Here is a 7,436-nt window from a genome sequence, read left to right on the forward strand (position 1 = left end):
AGATTTAATAAAATTAAATTTTATTATAAAAGATTTTATAAAAGGAATTGATAAGATAAGAAATTGGTTGAAAAAAGTAAGAAGAGAAATTAAAAAAAAAAAAGGAGAGAATGTGATCAAGCAGGAGACTAGAACAAAGCCATACACTAGAGATTTAGGGTATGTTTTGGTCTGTTAGAAGAAACTGTATCTCAAAATTTTAAATAGGTACCAACTTATATATATACTAAAAATAAGGTTAACTACTATGAAGGGATAGAATATGACTCTTCCAGAAAGTGGTCGCTTTTCTGTTCAGAGAGTTGCTGCTATTCTTTTCTTTGATCTCCTGTTGAGTTTGTAGGTGTTCAGAATGGTTTGATCCCTATCTAGCTGAATTCTCTCTTCCCTTTTTGAGGTATCAATTAGCAACATCTTTCAACTTTCTGAACAGAAATTTGTGAATGACAGCTCCATCTTCCACACTGATTTGTAGTGGGTCCTCAGAGTTGACAGGCACTCTCTTATTATAATCAAAGAGAAATGTTAGCATAACTTAAATCTAGGACAAAAAGCTCAATGAAAATATAGTTATAACCAATTTTAATACTTAGATTATTGAAAAAAAACATGTCAGAAAATAATTGGGTAAAAATTAGTCTCATTATGTCACAGTTATAGCATGGAAATCTGAGCCCTGTTATGATATTTAAATTAGTAGCCAAGGATATGATCCTCATTACCATGCACAGGAAGAATATGTTGGTTTTGTCAGATATTTAGAACAAGGACTTCTATATGTATCAGGTTTTGTGCTGGGTATTGCTAAAGCAAAAATGAATAGAGTATTTTCTGCCTTTGGGGACTCACATACTAATTTGTGACAGAAACAATACCTTTATAAAATGTGAGTAGTGTTATAATAGAAAAATATAAAAACTAGAGTCAGGTAGGTAAAACCTTGATACCACTAACCTGGAGAGGGGGGAGTGGTGCAGTGAATGGATGTGTTACAGAGGGGGAGAAAACAATGCAAGTTATCTCCCACACAAAATGAACCTGAAAACACACATTCCAAAACTTATAAAGAAATCTAATGGTAAGAAAGGCAACCAATAGATGAATAATTGTGGCAGAAAGTATATATGTAAAATTGGGAAAAAAATAAAATAGCTAAAGGGTGCATATAAGATGAAGCAGAACAGCAAGTTTAAAATAAAGGAAACCAAAAAGATATACCTTTCTATTACTTACAAAAAAGCTGGTGCTGCAATCTTAATATTAGACCAGCTGGAACCTAGGGAGAAAGAAAAAATCTAGGGAAAATTAAATTACCAGGTTGTCTAAAACATTAGTGCTGATAAAGGAAGATGAAAACAAAGATCTACTGAGAAAATACTACAATCATGACTTTGTGTGCACCTATTCACATAGCTTCAAAACATAAGAAAATAAAAACGATAGTATTCAATGATGCAATCATACTAGAAACTGGTACATTAAGCAGTAACACGTTAGTAAGTATGAAATTTAACAAAGTTAAGTAACAATCTAAAGAACATATATAAAATAATGACTATATACTCTATTTTCAACTTTTTGAGGAACCTCCACTCTGTTTTCCATAGTGGCTCTACCAGCTTGCATTCCCACCAACAGTGTAAAAGGGTTCCCCTTTCTCAGCATCCTTGCCAACATTTGTTCTCTCCTGAGTGGTTAATTTTAGCCATCTGACTGGTGTGAGGTGGTATCTCACTGTGGCTTTGATTTGGATTACCCTGATGCCAAGTGATGTGTTGATCAGTTTTTTCATGTGTCTGTTGGCTATTTGGATGTCTTCTTTGCAGAGATGTCTGTTGATGTCTTCTGCCCATTTCTTGACTGGATTATTTGTTCTTTGGGTGTTGAGTTTCATAAGTTCTTTATAGATTTTGGATACTAGCCCCTTATCTGATAAGACATTTGCAAATATCTTCTCCCATTCTGTTGGTTGTCTTTTGGTTTTGTCGACTGTTTTCTTTGCTGTACAAAAGCTTTTTATCTTGATGAAGTCTCAATATTCATTTTTAGTTTTGTTTCCCTTGCCTTTGTAGATGTGTCTAGCAAGAAGTCGCTGCAGCCAAGGTCGAAGAGGTTATTGCCTGTGTTCTCTAGGATTTTGATGGATTCCTTTCTCACGTTTAGGTCTTTCATCCATTTTGAGTCTATTTGTGTTTATGTTATAAAGAAATGGTCCAGTTTCATTCTGCATGTGGCTGTCCAATTTTCCCAACACCATTTTTTTCAAAAGACTGTCCTTTTTCCATTGGATATTCATTCCTGCTTTGTTGAAGATGAGTTGACCATAAAGTTGAGGGTTCATTTCTGGGTTTTGTATTCTGTTCCACTGGTCTGTTTTTGTGCCAGTACCATACTGTCTTGATGATTACAGCTTTTTAATAGAGCTTGAAGTCCAGGATTGTGGTGCCACCAGTTTTGCTTTTTTTGTCAACATTCCTTTGGCTATTCAAGGTCTTTTCTGGTTCCATACAAATTTTAGGATCATTTGTTCCAGCTCTGTGAAAAAAGTTGATAGTATTTTTATAGGGATTGCATTGAATGTATAGATCACTCTAGGTAGCATAGACATTTTAACAGTATTTGTTCTTCCAATCCATGAGCATGGAACGTTTTTCCATTTCTTTGTGTCTTCCTCAGTTTCTTTCATAAGTGCTCTATCATTTTCTGAGTACATATCCTTTGCCTCTTTGGTTAGGTGTATTCCTAGGTATCTTATGTTTTTTTGTGCTGCCCTACAACCCAGCAATTGTACTAGTAGGGATTTACCCCAAGGGTACAAATGTAGTGATCCAAAAGGGCACCTGCACCCCAATGTTTATGGCAGCAGTGTCCAAAATAGCCAAAATATGGAAAGAGCCCAGATGTCCTTTGACAGATGAATGGATAAAGAAAGTGTGGTACACACACACACACACACACACACACACACACTGGAATACTACTCAGCCATCAAAAAAGGTGAAATCTTGCCATTTGCAATGACGTGGATGGAACTAGAGGGTATTATGCTAAGCAAAATAAGTCAATCAGAGAAAGACAATCATCATATGCTATCACTCATATGTGGAATTTAAGAAACAAAACAGAGGATCATAGGGGAAGAGAGGAAAAAGTAAAACAAGACAAAACCAGAAAGGTACAGAAACCATAAGAGACTCTTAATCATAGGAAACAAACTGAGGGTTACTGGAGGGGAGGAGGAGGAGGGATAGGGTAACTGGGTGATGGACATTAAGGACAGCATGTGATGTAATGAGCACTGGGTGTTATATACAACTGATGAATCACTGACCTCTACCTCTGAAACTAATAATACATTATATGTTAATTGAATTTAAATTAAAAATAATATAAATGCAATTTAAATGTTTTCCTAAAAATGTAAGTTAAAAAATGCAAAAATAAAAATTATTTTAAATGTAAAAAATAAAATAAAATGACTATATGCAGTAAATGGAGAATATTTACTACTCTCAAATACACAGAAAGCTATTTCCAAAAACACTCTCTTTTTTAAAGATTTTATTTATTTGAGAGAGAGAGAATGAGAGATAGAGAGCACGAGAGGGAAGAGCGTCAGAGGGAGAAGCAGACTCCCTGCTGAGCAGGGAGCCCAATGTGGCACTCGATCCCGGGACTCCAGGATCATGACCTGAGCCGAAGGCAGTCGCTTAACCAACTGAGCCACCCAGGCGCCCTCTAAAAACACTCTTAATGAATGAATAAAAATGAAACATTTTCTCTTGACAATACAGTGGATTTAGAAATAAACTAAAATTTATTTTTAAACATTTATATATTTGGAAAAAGAAAAACATCTTTAATTCAAATATTCAAGAAATGTCATAATGGCAGTTAACAAAATACTTTGAAATAAATGATGATAAGAATAATCCTAAAGTAAGTAAAAGGAAAAACAATAAAACAATACAGAAAATGAGGAAATATAAAATCAAGAAACAAAGAGAAGAACAAATAGTTCTTTGACAGATCTAATATAATAGGGAAACCCCTAACAAAACTAATCAAGACAAGAGAAAAGCCTAAGTAAGTAACACTTGCAATGTAAAGGAGCCATAACCAGGTGCACTAAGTAGTTAGAAAGAACCACGATGGCATACTGAAATCAATGTTTTGAATATATTTGAAACTAGCTGACAAGAAATTTTGTGTGGTTTAAGCTGGTTAAAACCAATAGCTACTAAATAAATTGAAACGGGGTGGAGCCATGATTTGATTCATGACAAACTGAGTCTATAAAATGGCAAAACAGTTCACATTAAGAGATGTTACAAAAATAGAATTTAAATATAGTTTTTGAATCAATAAATAATATCGATACAATATCATGAAGTCAATAATTTCCCCTCATTACCCATGATTGCCCCGTCCTTCTTTTATCATTCTCACTGGAATTTCTAACTCGCCCTCCATAAATTTCTGTAGTGCATGTCCTTTCCCATAGGGCTTCAGTAATTCACGGAGCTCTTCCTCGTGAGGTCTTCCTGTGGCTCAGCTTTGTATCATTGTGTCTGTGGTAATGACCAGTTCCCTCAGCTGGCTTGAAGCCTGACTGCAGTGACCCCCTCGCCCCCGCAACCCCCACGGAACCTAGCACGGTGCCTTCCCCAGTGTGAGATCGTATGGAAGGCTGAGGGGATGCGTGGGCATCACCTTCCACCCTGCAGAAACAAGCAGTCATAAGACATGCCCTTACAGTGTCCGTCCCTGCTGCCTGCAGCCCTGGTTGGCACTCTGACAAGCTGAAGGGCAGACAGGCAAAGAGCTTCACTTCCCTCTGTTGTGCCCACAGCTCAGGTTTCAGCCTTCTAAATATAAGGTGTGCTCAGGGGTCCCAGAGCACAACTGCATTCACTGCAGAGTGCTCCTGGCCTGTAGAACTCGGTCCCTCCTGGATCACGTCCACTCTTTGAGTGTGTGTTTTCTGAGGAAAGCTTAGAACACGTTTGTTTAAAAGAACAAATTGGAGAAAACAAATAGGTGAGAGACTATATCATGGCTGTCTTAACACTTTTTCTCTGACTGACCTTTAGGTTTACTTCAGTTGGAAAAAGTTGTGGGCATTGTTTGTAGTTGGATAGTTGGATATATTTTTTTCTTGCTTTTCCAAATAAATATACACATTGATTGCATTTTTTTTAGTATATTTGATTATAATTTTGTGTAAGCTTTTTAATTCTTTCTATTAGATATTTATTACATGGTAAATTATGTTGCTTTGCAAAAAATATATATGTATATATATTTTTCCATATATATATATATACATATGTATACATATATGGAAAAAGAAAAGGAAACTCCGTGCAATTAACAACCTCTCTTTCCCTGTCACTGTTCCCAGACAGCTGTTCGCAGTCTCTCTGGCTCTTGTTCACAGGGAAAACAATGGCATCCGTACCTTCCATTGGTTGCCTGCTGGCCAAAAATCAGTATTATCGAAGTAAGTTGTTATCATCACTAGAGTACTATATTCCTAGAGAATGTGATTTGAGGTGATGTTTGTGAGGTATTATTAACCTACATATCGTGTCCTGCTCAGATTTTAAGGGACAAGACTTGACAATTGTCTGTGACAGTGAGGAAAATAGGAATAGAACTCATTCAAATCTCTTTGATTCAATATAGTTAAGGCTTATCTCTTTGTTTTAACTCTGTTATATTATACCATATTGATGAAACCATTAACACTTATAAATAAGTGAAAATAAGCTTATATTTCATAATTATGTTTTAATTTCATGTATCTTGCATTTAATGATATACATTAAAAGCTGATAATTTTACCTAAAGAAAATGCTATTTATTTCTTATGAAAGAAGGGATAGCATGACTGTTTCAAGGATTCTTTAATTTCCATTTTCTCTATTTGCCAGTTTTATTTTTATTTATCTATCCATCTGTGAATATTCATAGCTGAATAAAAAGTTGTAGCTTCTTAAAGAAAATTTGGAAATTTCATAGAATGAAACAATCATTCAGAAACAAATTATCATCTAGTGAAAATATGCCCACATGTCAAAAATTCTAATTTCAAGTTTTCTTTGTAGATAAAAGTTGGAAATGTCTGTTTATTTATTCTTTTTATAAAATTGTTTAACTATTTCCATTTACTTAGTGTTATTATATCCATAGAAGTTATTTTTGTATTCTGATAGTTTAAAAGACTTATAGGTTTAAAATACAAGTATGATAAAACAAAATAAAATGTTTATTCTTTAAAAATAATTCCTTTATTTCTAAATTTGTAACTTTTGTAGAATATTTAAATATATGCACATGTAATATTTCTAATGTAATACAATAATATTCATTCTTGATTTTGTACTAAGATTTTGAATTTGGTGATATTTATGTTTTAAATTCTACATCTATATCTATGGAGAGAGACAGAGTTGTCCACCATGGAAAGAAATATATCTTATTAATAGAAAATGTAAGAGTGTGCTAGGAGACCATTGCTCTTTCAAGTAGCTCTCTTCCAGGCTTGGTCTGGTGGTCGGCATGGCCTGCAGAAATCAGCAAGAACTTGCCCACCAGAAAAACATGAAGAAATCTCATGAAATTAGGAAGGGAAAAAGAAAGGATAGCTTGACTACCTCTCAGAGAAAGCAGAGGGACTCTGAAATAATGCAGCAAATACAGAAGACAGCTAATGAGAAGTCTATGCAGACAAGAAAAAAATGATGACTATTTGGAAAACCTGGGTGCTATTTGCCAACTAGGTGTATCATAAGCTCTATGATCAAAATTATGTGGAGCAAACAGTCATATATTATGACATATCTTTTAAAAATTATCTTAAACTTAAAAAAGAACATGTAATATGCTTTTTCCAGAAGACTTTTTAATTGACATTTTAATCCATTTTTCAATTCATGAAGTCATGATCCAGGAGTTTCAAACCATGCTACTTTGTTACTTGGGAGTTTATGCATAAACAATATGTTTCTGTTTGTTTGCCCATTATTTATTTGTTTATTGATTCTCATTTGTTTCCTACAGAGGCCAGTATTTCTTCAGTTAGCTCTTTAACTGATTCTGTTAACATCATACCTGATGACAAATCCCAACAAGGTATTTGGTTTATTTCTTATCAGCGTCACCCTCATTGTTTTCTTTGTCTCTAATCTTCCAAATTTGTTTGAGAAGGGGGTAATATGACTTTTATTTGATAGGGTTACCGAAAGTGGAAGAATCCAGCTGGTGGTTTAAATCGTTTTTCCATTCTGAACCTGTGCTTTCAGATGTAAGAGGAAAAGATCTGTCTGCTAGTGGGTATGTCTTAGTTTTTCTCTCATAAAGATATTTCCTTATCAGAATGAAACAATATAGGTAGTAATTACTATGTTAACCATTAGGGATAAAACACAGTT

The 7,436-nt window shown here is 34.5% G+C and overlaps 1 pseudogene; it reads left to right on the plus strand.

The window, feature by feature from the left end:
- Positions 1-6,564: 6,564 nt before the first annotated feature.
- Positions 6,565-6,747, plus strand: LOC112823034 (small EDRK-rich factor 1 pseudogene; annotated as a pseudogene).
- The last annotated feature ends 689 nt before the right edge of the window (positions 6,748-7,436 follow it).

The sequence above is a fragment of the Callorhinus ursinus genome, unplaced genomic scaffold, assembly GCF_003265705.2.
Source record: "Callorhinus ursinus isolate GAN/ISIS: 27379988/994484 unplaced genomic scaffold, GSC_fseal_2.0 scaffold5, whole genome shotgun sequence".
Taxonomy (NCBI): Eukaryota; Metazoa; Chordata; class Mammalia; order Carnivora; family Otariidae; genus Callorhinus; species Callorhinus ursinus.